Source organism: Helicoverpa armigera, chromosome 12, assembly GCF_030705265.1.
Source record: "Helicoverpa armigera isolate CAAS_96S chromosome 12, ASM3070526v1, whole genome shotgun sequence".
NCBI classification, from domain to species: domain Eukaryota; kingdom Metazoa; phylum Arthropoda; class Insecta; order Lepidoptera; family Noctuidae; genus Helicoverpa; species Helicoverpa armigera.
The window spans coordinates 8,090,797-8,107,146 of record NC_087131.1 but is presented as its reverse complement, the minus strand read 5'-3'; the positions used below and the strand labels follow the sequence as shown (position 1 = coordinate 8,107,146).

The window sequence follows — 16,350 nt, the reverse complement described above, 5'->3', positions numbered from 1 at the left end:
GGTATTAATGCAATGGATCGTGTTATTTATTGCTGATTGAAGATTAACAAGAAAGTGTTCTTTACTAATAAACTAGTGACTGGCAAAGTTAAAAGGTACCCTAGGACCAGCCGCGGCAAACGTAGCCTAAGGCATCGTTCAGACCAAACGTATTGTCGGCCGCTGACTGTGAGCGCGCGTTACGCAGTTTATTGCTTTTCCATATATATTGAAATTGTCGTTCACACCGAACCGACTTTACGCTGTTACGTCGTCTGTTGTAGCTGACTCTCAGTGGCCGATTATTTTACTACGCGACTATGCACGGCGGACGCGGATTGGCTACGCGGACGCAGTTGCCGAATAGCGCCGCTCCGCCGCGTACGCACCGCCGCGCCTCGGTACAGCACGTCGATAATTAGTGTCCCTTTTAAATAAACTTAAACGTATTAAAGATAGTAACTCATCGAATGTTTTACTATCATACGAAAATATTTCTTGAACTTATTTGGATAAAGTCTATATTCGAAATATAAAGTATGAAATTGACCAAGAAAACATCTCTTCAAATTTAAGGGATGTACCCACAATCTCCTCTTTTTATTATTTTCGTCTTCCTTTAGAGCTTCGCAAATGGCAACTATCTGAATGCGCATCATTTAATTGAAATATCAGAAAAACGTCTGATTTGAAAAAAATAAATTACGCTAGTTTTATCGTTTATAAAATGCTACGAGCAACTTCAAATACTGAGCCCTTTTATGTGTAGAATAGTCAGCCGCTCAGCATACGCATCTAGTGTGAACCTACACGAGCCTATTCTTTTGTTCACACATGTAGCGCATCGTACGCTATAGCCTATTGTCGGCTTGGTGAGTACGCGTACTGCAGATTGAGTCGACGTTCACACTGGGGCAGACAGTGAGTATACTCACAGTCAGCGGCGGACAATACGTTTGGTGTGAACAATCCCTCACCTTGGTTGATTGACCCCTACAATGTTACTGAGCCAAAGACTCCGCTAATAGCAACCGATCACCATTTTGAATGTCGAACATTCATAATTTAAATTAACGACGAGCTCCATGATTGGTAGTTGACGTTTACGGCCTCAGGCCCAATTTCGGCAACGAAACAGTTGTATGTGGCCTCATACGAATGTATGTCATCAGCTTATAATAAAAAAAAAATGGAATTCTAGCATGAGTTAAGCTTGTTTGTGTGAAAAAGATAAAGATCTTCTATTATAAATGGAATTTGGAGTTTTCTCACGTCAGGCCGATGCTCCATATAATTGACCATTGTCATAATGGGAAACTTAAGCTGACCTGCTTATTGGCTTGGTAATCGCAGCTGTTTTTCGAAATATTGTCTCACGATTGTAACTTAGTTGCGGTGAACACACTGTTATGCAAACAATGATCAATAAAGTATAGATGGTAAGATTAGATATATTGTAACTTTGAAATAAAAGGTTTTTTGTAGTTTCATGACATAATTTTCGCGGCTGGCGCGAGATATAATTCATAAAGGGTAGTATTTAAACGCAAATCAAAAAATATCCTTTTTCTATGCAATAAGATTCCGAATTCCCATCAAAATTACTGATTGCACAGCAAAATATTCAACTCAAAATATCACTAAACACACTACAATTTATTTTCGCAGCGTACAGCGATTTTTCCTAAAGCAAAAGCTTTTTCATCAATGCACAGCTAATAATCTTAATGCACATTATACATGTTAACTCTTTTTCTTTTAAATATAGCTTCTATTTTTATATTATTTACAGCAGTTTTTCAGAATGAAACAGCATTTTATTTGTCTCAGTCATCTTATTATTTATTAATTACGGCATAATGAGACCAGCAAAAAAATATAAAATTAAATACAAAATTGTAATTTATTGAATTATTAAAGCGCGTCTTGCTTTCGCGGGGCGTACACGTTTCCTTTTTTGCCCTAATAATAATAGGCAACATTTTTAGCTTCTGCAGCTGGCGCCACGTACTTGAGTCGGATCGCAAGTCCGATGATATGCTTGCATATACATACTATAGTTCTTTAAAAAAATAGGGCTGGTGCATTGTCAGTCATTGTCAGTATTTCCTTTTGGCATACATTTCATATAAGTAGTCATTAAAAGGCTACTACTATAATATCATATTTCAGAATGTTTATAGTCAGAATCATCTTTTGGCATAGTTTTGGAATTTTTATTTTCCTGTAAGAAGCATGCAAACAAGCCTGAAGCATGAAAGCAGGCATGCAGCATGTAACCAGGCATGCAACATGGAAGTAAGCATGCAACATGCAGCAAGCATCACTTCTGTCACGGCTCCGGCGCTTCGTGGCTCCGGCGGTCAAATGCGAGCTTATCGTCGCAGATGATTTTCACGCTCGCCAACGCGGTTGAGGCTGACCGGCTCGGCCGGCCAGTAAGCCGAAGCTGTGGTTAAAATTACCTGCTCCTCAGCTCGCAGGCCGCCTCGCCCCTCCGCGCCTACGCGGTTTTGAATTGCACTCTAGGGGTAGGGCAGACAAGACTACGTGGAGTCGGTTTTGCAGCGATTTGTTTTCGTTACTAGCTTCAATTTTTAATACAATATTTTTTAATTGAACTCTATCTTACTCACTCGCGCCACTCTGCACTCCAGTGACGAAAAAGCGCGCGAAGCCGCGAACCTTTTTCAGTTAATTTGTTCTGTTTTTAGAAATAATGCAATGTGACAGGATTTTTTTGTTATAATAATCATTTAATTTGTCGAGCATGGCTTCTTGAAAATTAAGACAAATATGATGAACAGGTTTTGTTGTACTTACTGGTTAATATGCGACTGGGATAGTTATTTTGCTATGAAATATGGAAAATTTGCTGTGCAGTCAGTATTAATGCTATGTATGTAGTATTTTTGTACAAGAATAAATTTAAGTGTATTGCATTATAATAAAAAAAGCAATGTCATATTGATGTATAATTTCGAATTATCTGCAGTTTGAGTGTTGTTAAACATTTAGTTTATTTGTAGTGAACTAAGTTATTTGATGTAAAAAAGAATATAAATGATGAGTATTAATTGATAGGCGATTATTTATTTGATATGCAATTTATAATATCCCATTCATAAAATATAATATTTATTGCAGGTCTTACGTTTGCCTGTGATCTTCGATAAAACGGTATTTTTTTACAGTTTTACTTATATCATAAGAATGTAGGTAAGTGATCCTTGGTGAAACTTGGGTTAGCTCATCCATTTTTGGAATTTATCAAATCTTAATCGAGTTTATTAACCTTCGCGAGCTTTTTTGGTAAGTATGTCAAACCAAAAAGGCTTTTTGGCACTATAAAGAATGCAAAAACAAATGAGCAACGGCAGAATACGGAATGAGTTCTCTTTTTAAAAAGCTTCAATATTGGTTGGTCCTTTCTCCAAAAGATAGTTCCAAGAATTACGTTTATTGTTTTAATTTTAATCTTACTCAGAAGTTTTTTAAGTTTAAAGTATTGTAAAAGGTAATACTTTTTACCATTCCACCCGCGGTTAGAACTTATAGAATTTTACTTGAGAAACGCCTTAGTAACAAGTGGTCTGACTGCTATTTACATAAATAAAACCTGTCCTTTTGAAAGACATTAAAAATATTCTCACAGCATCCCATCGTAAGCTTTGCGTGATATTGTCAGCATTATTTATTCAAATCAAGCCTTTAATATAGTGTAAATTAATGCGCCTATGGTATTCGAACACATAAAATGTGATTCATGGAGATAGTATAGGTACATAGACTTTGGACTCACTTAAAAATAAAAATTCTTGATAGGTTTTGCAAAACAAATGACAGACGTAATTTTTTCAGAACGTTTTATTCGAAAGGTAAATATGGGGTTGACTCTAGAAGCATACGTGCCTTTTTGCAAGGCACCGTTAAAGAACAATAGTTCTTAAAAATAATACAAGTAGGGTCAAAATAGCAATTAAAGCTCGTTACGTATAAAAAGTCCAGTCAAAGGAAAGTCGTCAACGCTGTCATGAATATTAATTTACTTGTTAAAAATATTGTCGATATCTACACTGCACTGTAAACAAAATGTTCGAATGTGAGTATTGTTACTAAGGAAACATGATACTTTCATTCCGGAAAATTAAAAACTTTTACTCTTTTGTATGGGACAGCTTTCAACAAACAGTCACAATTGCAACAAAGTTTATTTCTGAGTATTTTGCGCTTTATGACCGTTCAAAAATGGAAATGAATGCTATCAAACTTTACACAACTTTCTAGTTCTTAGTCTTAGATCATTTAGAAATGTCTAGAAAAACTTATGTGTTTACTATGAGTCTCGCATGAAATGCCCCTTAGCAGGTAACCCTCAGACTATGTCCAACAGCAAAGTTTCTATAATTTAAACATTAAAACAAAATTTCAATTAATTATTTAAATTAACACTCACCAAGTAATTTATATTAACAGATGAGCTTTATTTGGTTTGTTAAATCCGTTTATTTTGCTCTCGGTAATACGTTTTCGATGTGTGAATACGTTAAGTGGTTCTGATTGAAACACATTCAAATGTGTTTCATGTTTACAAAATCTCACAAAGCGTGCGAACTTGTTACATTATGATCAATCATATCAATTAGCTTTAAGGTGTTGTTCGTAATATGTAATCAGTTAAACTGTTGCTGTATACCCAATATAATTGAGAAAATAATATAAATTATAGATATATAATATATACAATGTTGTTACATAAAATAATGTAAAATGAGTGGTATAGTTAGTACCTATGTGAATTTGTTCAACACTGAAATACTTTCTTGTAATTTGATCAGGCTTCAGAACTCTTGAATTTACATTTGATTCAAAGTAATACCGATATTTTTTCGTTTTTATTTTCCTGTTTTTACTGTGAGAGATGATTTGGTGTTTACTCATTTAAAACCAACATTTCCAAACATCAGTCCAAAATAGCTTCATAGCCAATGAAACAATGTTTACGCTTTCAATTAATATTATTTATTGATGGTGACAATTTATTAATCATTGGTTTCTGCAATAAATAATGTTCCCCAATAACGGTAATGAGTCTCATTATGACAGTTTATTGTGAAATATATGTAAGTTAAGTTAACAATAATATAATGATCAATTACTTTGCACAATTCTTGTTAGTAATATTTTATGTTGTATAAAAAAATATATAAAAAGACCATCAAGAAGGTTACATTTCTCGTCCTTTTCAATTGGCTAAATAAATGTTTGCAGTATATTTTTCAGTTCATTTATATTTTTGATGCTATATTGCAGACATAGCAATAAATCAAAAAGTAAGTGCCATTAATAAAATGAACCTTTTCTCAAAAAATGTACTACACATTTGGGATTTAAAAATTACATTTAAAATAAAATGAAAAGCCGTGCTGTTGCGTTTTTGTAGAGTATAAAATTACCTTGTTGCATATTTTAAGAGAAATATCAGTAAAAACAGCTTCCTACTAAAACCTTTTAAAATAAAACGTAAACTTCCGTAATTTAAAAAGTTACAATAAAGATAATTTTCAACGCAGAATTTCTCAAACTAAACAGGTGTGCCGACAAGTAGAAAACCACGAAACGATTAGTTTTACATAATCAGATTGTCTAAATTCTTTATGTTAATGGGAAAGTTACCAGACAATCAATGGCAATAACTGGCTTGCAATAAACGATAGGTGAGAACGTCAGACGAATGGGCACTTTCTCAAGACACGTGGTACTATTTGAGATATGTTTTGAAGAAAGTGAGAGGCGTAACTTTTTCTTTACTCAAACTGTTTGTACATTTGCTGACCGGTTGATAACGTGACTACATTCTAGATGTCAGGGAAATTCATGAATGGAGCGCTTTATTTACTTAAGTGGGTACGGTGACAAATATTTTATTGCTTATGTAAGTTTTTCCTCCATGACGCACACTTAGCTTTCGCTTCAAAAAAAAAAACAATCCAAAAACGGATGACTATTTTATGTACTGTTATAAAAACCTTTCTACTATATACTATTCTATTGTTACCTGTTTTTTACGAACGCTCTCGATTAATTCCACTGTTGTGTGATAGAGACGGCAATTACCTGTAAAAGAGAACAAAACTATTAAAAATTAAGAACAATTTCAAACTGTGCTGTAGTAATTCTTACTGAGAATATTTAACTCTTACTTTAATCGTGATATTAAATTAGATGCAGATTGAGGTCAGCGAAGTTGTAAAGGGAATAATTGAAGAGGCTTTGCACTTTAGGATTGCAATTTTGCACATAATTAGCTATAGGGAGAGCTATCAACAAAAAAATATATGAAAAAAAACCTCAAAAAAGTGCAAAAATAAACAAAAACAATTGAAGACCACGAAACAAAAACATAAACAAGATTGTCATTTCTAAAACGCATACACGGGCTTATGCAAGATAAGTGAAACCGCGTCAGACAGATAAAAAGCCTCCCTTTGACAAAACCTTTGATACAAACATGCGGGCACAAATAGAACTGGCTGAAGCGACCGAACAAACACACCTAATACAAAAAACTTGGTATTTTCCTAACGTATGGGTGGAAAACAGGATAAGTAAATGAAATAGAGACTGAGAAAAACTATTTGGATATTTCGAGACAAATATAGGGATTATGAAAAAATATCAAAAGGCCGTTAGAAAAGGGGCCTTTTCGGGAATAACAGTACTTTTGTGGTTCTTAAAAAACAGCATCAAATTAATCCTTTAACAAGGTCTAACCTGAGCCAACTGGGTATCGATATCGGACAGTGTACATAAAAATATATTTTAACAATTGCATCTGTCTGGACCAGTTTCGTCAATTTCACAACGCTTTTACCGTCTTTTTGTGATTTATGAATGTTGCATATTTACGTCATATCACTCCATTTGTTGCTTATTCCTTGTAGTGCAACGATAAAGCGCAGCCGCATTTTATTGTGCGAAGATATTATCGTTTTACGGTACGAAACTGTCTGTGACCTACTTCACGTAACAGTACTTGACTGCAATGTTTTAGAAATAGCTAACGATGTAATACGCGGCCATTGATTAACTGATGCTGTTAGATTTTATGCGATAGGTGCCTTGATTGCTAGAGTTATTAAGCCTACTGACGGCTGAAGAAATTACTATTTATATTGTTATGATAAACAATAAAGAGTGCATAAGCCTAGCAATTTATGATCGGAAAAAAAATACTAAGAATAGTTCAAAAAATATCACACAATATTTTCAACACAGAATTCGAAAAATTGGCGATTGGCAACTTGATTGCAGCATCAGAAAAAAGAAAATTCACTTAATAAAATCCACAAGACGAAGATCAAATTACACGGTTGTATTAAAAAGTATTTTGCGCGAAGCATCGTTTATTCGATATCGTCTGGATCGAGCAAGCAATCAACGCGGCATCGGAACATGAAAACATCGAGTATCGCCATATTTCGACTATTTTTGATCGGACGCAAAAATTGACTGTTTATGAAAAGCTTGAATAGCCGGCGCGATGTTCGATTGGGTTTAGTCACGCAAACTTTTTTGTTTCGCCGGTTCCCATTGGTTATTAATAGGAGCAAAAAAGATGGATGTTGTACCTGATGAAGGTTGAAGTCAGAACGTCAGGTTTATAAAAAGCATAAAGCTAACGTTTTCTTGTAAAGCTTGGAGATAAACAATTGTAAGAAGAAACCGAACGTGGTGCCGTTGTTTTAAAGAGTTATCTAGCATTTCAGTACTTTAATAATTTATGTTAAGCCAAGTACCCATTTTGTGGTGTAGTTCTTATTCTCTCGTAACGTGTAAACAATTCGAAGTAATCGCGACTTGTCGCTTCGTTAATCAAGCTGGCGACCTAAGTAGGGGCTCGCGTATAACGGAATGCACTCGCCATGAGCGAACCACAAGATGGCGGAAGTTAGTTACGATATCATTACATTGCATCTACATTTAAATATGGAGAAAAGACATTAAAAATAATCGCGGTATCAAGTTAACTGCGTATAACCATATTTAATCATGACTCTGATCTAGATTATGAAGATCTCGGAAAACTTATAATATATCAAGGCGCGTCGGTTTAGTTTTGAATGTTTCAAGGATATAAACATCTTAAGATCATTTGTTTTTAATGGCTTAAGTGGCCCAATATTTCACATGCAATAAATGGAAATAGTAAAAGCTCAATAACCTGCAGAGAATTGTGGAGGAACTACGAGCAGGAACTTATTACCTACTTCGTTCTTGGAATTTCTTCGTTCCGGTTTAACTTAGAATCTATTTCTAAGTTTCCGAACATTTAATCAATCCTTAGAATTTTCCTGTAGTTAACACACAACTCATAAAGTTTTCAATTATTGTATTCTCAAAAGTCTTTTTTACTGCGGTTCGCATAAAAGTTCTATATAATATAAGCTGTGAAACTACAGGCTTGGCAATTTTTCGAAATAGCCAACAAAATACAATGCCGAAAGCAACAAAGGAAGCCTATTGAATCTTTAAAACAGAATAAAACTTTTTCACGAGTCTTTTTTGTGTGACGCGGTGGAAAGTCGTACGTAAGCCGGTCGGTCCGGTCGCAAACGATTCACGTACGTAGATACGTGTCGCATACGTGATGCTTGCCTAAAGCGGGCCGCGGCTCCTCATTGCCAGTGTCACTCGTCCATTGACAGTTTAACAGTTACAACCTTTTATACCTCCCCTCCCTAAATGGTGATGTACGCGACTTCAATATTTATGCGCCAAAGTGAAAGAGCTACCGAGAATGGTCGCTGAAAGTTGATAGTCCTAACCATTTCAATGTTATGATCAAATACATACTAATCATCAGCTACTTTGCATTTTTATTGCCGTATTATATCAGCATTCGAGAAAAATACATTTGGTTGGCTCAGTTCCAAGCTATGATTCATATCTGCGATTATCCTCATGACTCCGCATACCTGTATGGTATCTGAAGTAAAGGTGAGGTGTTTAGCGTCCGGAGCGAGTAATTAGCTACGAGAAAGCAAACATGACGCTAAGTAGGAATTTCTGCATAGGCGAGACTTGGTCTGAAGGACTTAGTCGGTTAGTGTGTCATGTTAACATGTACCAACTTCCTGCGATTCACGGAGTGGCTGCACGGCAATTATGTTGTCTTTCTTATTGAATACGTGAAATGTGGACTCAAGTGCTGCGACAGAACGTAATTAGTGAACCGCGGGAAAGTTATTGACACTAAAGAATTGCGATTGTTCTTCTATTCTATTCTAATGGTTTCTGGTGAAATCTCTTGATTGATACATTCGGGTTTTGACCTCAACTTTGCAATTTCATTTTGAATTCTTTTAAGAATTTTGAATTCTCTTGGATCGTTAATTTGCTGAGACGAAAGTAGAGCATCATAAATCGTATGATCTTTTACAATTTTGCAATAGTCTTTGTAACCGTAATTACAAAAGCGTTGAACAATGCCGTTATCTTTCGCCCTGACTATTAAACTTCGTCTGCAAAAACTAGTACATACATCAGAGTACTGGATAAAAATGGACATTGGTCAGGAACTTAAGTTGTTCGAGCGTAATGTTAGTGGCTTTTTCCACTCGCTGCAGTGTGCACTGGCGCGGAAGAAGCCCAACTCTTGAACGACTCGCGCGCTTCTATCGAGAGAAAAAATCTCGTTAGAAAATGGGAAGCCAACAGTTGGAAACTAGTTGTGCAAGTATGATCTCAGTAAAAGTATTTTTAGTTTACTTAACTCATTTATTCGGATAAGACGGATCTAGGAAGTTTTATTGTCATAATTATGAGTGAGGCCCGCCTCAATCCGGGAAAGTAAAAGTTATGTTCAAATAGTTGTAAGTGCAGAAACAAACGAAAGTACACAACGTAATGAGTGTTTAAGGAGATTGTGTCGTGAGGTCATGTCTTTTGGACTAACAAGTGGGTGTCGGAATGAAAACACAGTTTTGAGCACGAAGTGAATTTCGCGGTCAGGTGGGAGACATAATGCACATTAGCTTCACCCCACCCAGATTTTACTTTTATTATTTTACTTTTAAAAGTCATTGTTCACGCTGGCTGTGGGGTTACATAAAGAATTAACAATATGCTCTGCAATACAAATAGTAAACGACGTGTTGTTTGAATACACTGTTAGATACAGATTGTTACGTTAATCATTTCATATAAAATATCTTTTGTATATGTACAGTACACAACATTTCAAAATTGGAGCATTCCTACGGTACCGGTTAGTAGGCTTACCAAATAGGTGGCAAATGCAATAACGACCTTAGATCGGAGTAACGCCATATTGGCAGCGACATTCCCCTCCCGCCGCACTTCCTCGTTCGGAAGGATAGGCTGAATATGGCGAGCACATCGGCCGGGCTTCCCTTACACAGCAGGTGATGATTATTATTAGTAGTACCACTTTCAGTTCATTGAACCGACACCGTTACTCCGTTTACGCATTTAGCTCTCGCGGCTGCCATACGACATGACACAAATAACAATTGGCCAATTGGTAACTGCTGTTCTTAGGTGGCGGCAGTAACGGTTGTGCGATGTGTGTCTGAACTGTTCTCAATAACTGACATGACAGGTGTAAACGTGTTACGAGATACAATCGCACTTAATAAACCTGTGATTTGACATGATAAAGCCATTCGAAGTTAAATCTGGAAAATACTGCGACATTGTATTCAAACGAGACATAAACGCTTGTGGTTTCGCGCCTTTTTGCACCGCCATTTTGTATTCCTGCGGGGAGTCGTCATGCGCGGAATTTTCTTGTTTTATGGCAAAAGTGAAACTGAGATTACGTACCAACTCTGAGATGGGTGAATGATATTTAATGTTAACTGCAAATATCGTGGCTTCCCTTGCCCTGCCCATCTTGATGGATGCGGTTAACTAGCAATGTTTAACAAAGACAACTTTCACCTTTTCTTAAAATTAGCATTCAAATACAACACTGAAACCATTATTTCATTTCTGCATTGAGCATTGAGCATTATTATCGTAAAAATGTTTGTATTTCTTACGCCTATGCAAAATCTTTTTCCTGTATCGGCTTCTATTACAAAAACATTTCTAATTGCTTACAACCGGTGTCTAATGTTAATAACACTGGTCGTTAAACATCCCGGTATCTGGCGATCTTGCTAAAACTAGAAATGAAGAATTTCTTCACGCGTTTCGACAAAAACGGGTTTGACTGGAACGACGAATGTCGTTAAGTTTTCGTTAAACATTTGGAGATACATATGTATTATTTATGGTGGTAATGTAGGTGCCTATGTACAACATATTCTAGCGATGTTATCTCTCCTTATGGGTTAAACCGCGGCGTGAAAGACAACTATACAAGGTTATTAGTTATAGCCCCTTTCTTTCGCATCACTTGTTCTGCTCACGGGCGGTTGATTTGCTTAAACTGGCGGACATATTCATGCCGAGTTCAAAGAACAAGTAACCATAGGTATCCTTCGGCAAAAACGGAGCAAATATTTTATCATCTAATTTCAGGAGGGCTACGTGTCAATAGGCTTTTTGTTCGGAAAAGGGAGTAATATAATGTGGCGTAACTTTTGCGGACATTCCGAAAGTGCTCTTTCTGTTCCACATCGAAGTGGGTGGTAACTTAATGCAACGTTTTTGGTTTTTATGACTCGTTTTCGTAAAGTTCAACGTAAATGATGGTTGGATCTTGCTTGAGAGGATACAAAAAGTTAGCTTACTGCAAGTAGAGACGCAAAGTAGAAGTTTTTACATGAATAACTGTAAGACTGGTTGATAATAATGATTTTATGGGCAAACGGTATTTATATTGTGATTAGCAGCAAATCAATCTGCTTCATATTATAACTGTGAACAAAGTTACTCTAAGTAGAAACACGTGTATTAATCAGGAAACAGCTACGTAAATAGAATTTGGTTTTGTAGACAAAGATAACGCCAAGAGGACAAAAAATAAAAAGCAAAACCTACTCAAAAGAAAATGTCCGGTGAGTCAGACAATGAACCGGCTTTTATCACAAGTGGCATGTTACTTTGAGCGGCAAACCGGTTTTCACTTACTAAACAGGTAATTTATGGGATAGCTGAGAAACGCTTCCAAATTTCACAGAAAACTACTAATGCCTATTTTTGCTATAATTACCGTGTATAACATTCTTTGCAGGATATGAGGTCCTTTGAAAAAAAAGGTACCTGCGCGGTTGAGTCAGTAAGAAAGCCTTTGTCGTAATCCTTATATTCGGGCGGCGTGGCGGCAATTCGAGACGTGGGATTTCTGATGTTTTGACCTCTAACGCAGGTAACTGGTAATACATTTTTATGAAAGCGATTCCTACGTAATTTATTGTTGTTTCTTTGTATTTGGGACCTGTTTTTATGTGTTTTGCCAATACGTGTTCAATGAGGATTTACGTGCCGAGAGTATTAGATTTTTGTGCAGAACTTCGTTATTTTGTCCTTCTTATTTTTATGTTTGTTTCTAGTATCCGGTTTACTATCAAATTCCTCTGTTGAAAACACGATGCGACTATCTATGAAACCTTTTCTACCAATTTTTTATATCGACAGTAAAAATCGACTACTAGGAAGTTGTGAAATTTTGAACCGCAAATATTTTGTAGAACCGAAGGCAAACAAGTTTTGGCGAAACATCTTCACACACAACTTAAAGAGAAATCGTCAAACTGTAAATCCTGTTCAGTCGGCAATAGTTCCGCAAAATTTTAAAGATGGAGTCGAGTTTTGCGAGCTGCGGTCGCAAGTCAACGAAAACCAAAAGCAACAGAAGCTTCGCTCGGAATGGCAGATTACTGATAATATGGTTGTGGTTTTGCACGACAAGGCCAACTGGTCCCATTATACATACTTGAGATATCCTCCAAAAATATTTTATTATCCTATCTTACATTAACGACAATCTTTTAAAATAGCAGCGTTGGAGTCATCAAAAATCTCGTTTCTTAAGGTTGGGATTTTTCTTGGCACATTTCCTACTCGCCTTCCTTGGTGCATTCCTTTAAACTTTTTATTCTGAATTAATTGCTATGGGAGCTTACAGTAAAGAGATAATTGTAGACCTTTAAACAAAAACCTTTTCTTGATTTTATTAATAACTGGAAACTTAAAAATACCCAAGGATACATCTGTCCAGTCGCGAATACCTACGATGGGTCCTAGAGGGACATCGAAAATAAACAGTTGAATGAGCAACAAAAAGTACGTAGCTCGTAGAGTCCACACTATGGAGTGTTTGAATGGAGCTAACGAGACAGTTGTCGAATGATGCCCGCTGTTTTGTGAGGCGTGACAGAAAAGATCTTTTGGAAATCCTATTGTGATTTTAGAGCTCTTGTTTTCTTGGTTATGTACGAAATGTATGGCAAATGAGTATGGAGATAAGATCGTATTGTGGGAAGAAATGATTCTTAATTTATTTAAGTCTTCTTAATGACTCAAGGCTAGAAAAGGAAAGTAGTTATATTTCAGGGCAAAGTACACTAGAGAAATTAATAACGATAAAGGGAGTGATCCAGAGTCAAGAAGTCATGATTGTACCGTGGGTGGCTACTATATTGCATCGATACGCAAGCCTAGGGAGAACAAGTATGGAAATAACTAACCATAGTTACGCAAACAACGTTAATTATAAAAATTATAGTGGCACTAATGTTATGTACGATAGGCATGACTAAGAGCTAGAGGATATGCTTATTAATATTAATGATTAACTTTATTTATAACGTTACGTTATTCAAGATACAGCGTGAGTCACGTCGTCAGCATCTTTATAATGATTTTGTATTTTCTTTTATCGATAAACTTGAGTCTATTTTATTGTAGGTATTACCTCACTAGTCGATGGATGTCTAAGATTGTTCGTCATCGTTATTAAGCTTGTAGTTTTGGGGAGCAGCTCTTTAGTCATTTAGAACGTAAAACAATATCCACTTTGTATTTTTATTAATTGAGAACATTACTCTCTATGTCTGAATTTTAATTTGTTACGCTTTCATGGTTACATCGGTCTTAATGAATTTTGTGGTTAAAATAGATTGCAATATGAGGAAATACAGGATATGTTTTTATCTGGGCTACTTTAGTTTTCTCAGAATTGAAAACGAAACAGATTTTATTTGTGTTTTTAATAGATATAAATATTCTGAAGGTGACTAACAAGGTAGGCAAGTATGAATTTGACTTGAGAGACGTTTTTTCCAAATGTCAATGATAATGACGGAACTATCAGAGATCTTACCAGTTGTACTATAAATGGTTGATCTGCATAAAATACCGGTTGAGATATAAAAAATATAATTACCACGCAAGATGCGTTGATAGCATAAAACAGATAACATCAGATTAATAAGTATCGTGTGTTCAATTAAACACACTTGTGTACATTTTACAATAGGTACTAGTATAAAGCTACAATCGTAAATAAGAAGCGTATTTATGATACTCCATGTTCAAGCAACAAGTATGTACATAAATATCTATACTTCTTGGTGAATTATTAACTACCTAGTTACGAAACGACCTAACCGCTGGGAGTTCTCGTGAGGCGAAAAGTTCAAGGTTCGATGCACACCCAGCACGGCTTGCATTGCAATATTTACTTACATCATACATTAACGAACCATTGAATAAACATAAGACAATCGCTGTAACTTGACTCTCATCAGTAGTGTGAAGAAATCGGTGAGCAATTTATAATTCAGATGTACTGACTCTGACCACCAGTCCCCATCAAATGTATTTACTTTTCGATATGTCATGAGATAATTATTAAATTATATATGAAGCGATTGCTGGCCTCAACTTTCTCTATTACGTGGTATAGACAGTTCTTTGGTACTTTGATTTCAAAGTCAGTAATATCTATAGGGTCATAACCCTATTTATAAACGAATTTTCACATTCCTCAAAAGATCCTTGACATTTGAAATTACCTTATACCTGGCTATTTGTGCTAAAATTAATAATTAATCATAACAAAAGGAAATTTCATTATGAGTGGGAATCCAGCATAATGAGAGAAAGAGCTTAAAGTAGCCAGTCTGATTCTGATTCAAGCAAAACTGAGTTAAATTAATAATGACGACGCGACGTCGAGAAACTCCACATTAAATTAAATGTAGGTACAATTAAATAAAACGTCTGGGAGGAAGTAGTATTTTTACTCAACATATTTTTAGAGTATTTCGTTTGAAAAATATTGCATTTGCAATTTAAAATGCCTCTATAAGGTGTAGAGGAGTCGTCTTTCATTTAATTTCACAGTGTGATTTAACTGTCATACGCGATGAAAAGTAAATGATAACTAATATTTAAATATAAAACACAGTGTAGACAGTTTCAATACACAAAAGAAGTCTTAAAGTCTTCCGACAACTTTTCATCTCGATATACCTACAATAGAAACTGTTTTCTTTAGACGATGAAAAGATTTAAGTACCTATTAATGTTTTCAACTGAAGTATGATTGTGTACAAAACTGCTGACTTCTATGAAGTGTCTCGACGCGCGACCTTGCGCACACAACCCTTCCGCTGACGTCCGCTTTATTCGTATAAACAAATACAAACTGTTTTGTTTCCACGCAACGAACATTTGACACGTTCTGCTTGCGCTCAGTTATGTTACCGTGCAGATATAAAAATGAGATAATTTCACCTTTTTATGTTACCACTGCTGTTTCTAAAATTAGGGTAAAATTTTCCTAAAGGTAGTAGAGGCACAGGAATTTTGAACAGCATCCCATTTTTTGGATAATCATATTTCAGATCCGATTGCGCAGATATGAGATTCAAACTGATCTCAAAAACCAAGCTCAATTTTCCCCGGCTCCCTCATCTAAAAAGTCTGCGGAAACGATTCATTTTTAATCTAGAGTTTTTGCGTTTTCTGTACTAAGATCTCAGGGTTGCTGAAGCTAATGTGTGCGTAGACGATCGTAATGATATCCTGCAGACCACCCATGTGCTCGTAATTGCTTCTTGACTTAGCAGAGTGCAGTTAGGTCTTAAAGCTCACAAAGTCCGCAGACTGATTACCCGTTAACTACACCAGTTACAAGAAAATCCCTGGCTTTAGTTAAAAATACAACTGGGAACAGAAATAGGAAAAGTTTGCGAGAGTTTCGTATTGTCAAAGCACAATGCCTTTGATGGGAGTGGAAGAGTTTAAAGATGTCACCGGAGAGGCATTCACGTCGCATGGCGCAGAGGTGCGGCCGGCCTTTACCCACCGTTGCCAACTAGTCTAGGGCTGCAGTATATGAAATTTAATCATTCCAGTTAGTTTATTGAAAACTGATCGAAGTTCTTCGAA

The 16,350-nt window shown here is 35.9% G+C and overlaps 1 protein-coding gene across 3 annotated transcripts in view; it reads right to left on the bottom strand.

The window, feature by feature from the left end:
* The window catches only part of LOC110384032 (uncharacterized), a 74,061-nt gene that overhangs the window by 43,014 nt on the left and 14,697 nt on the right, over window positions 1–16,350 (bottom strand). The window contains exon 2 of one of the 3 annotated variants that reach the window (XM_064037206.1): window positions 6,038–6,096. The exons of the other annotated variants lie outside the window; for them this stretch is intronic. The gene's annotated coding sequence lies outside the window, so the exon portion shown is untranslated. The remainder of the gene's footprint in view (window positions 1–6,037; window positions 6,097–16,350) is intronic. 3 annotated transcript variants of the gene reach the window in all.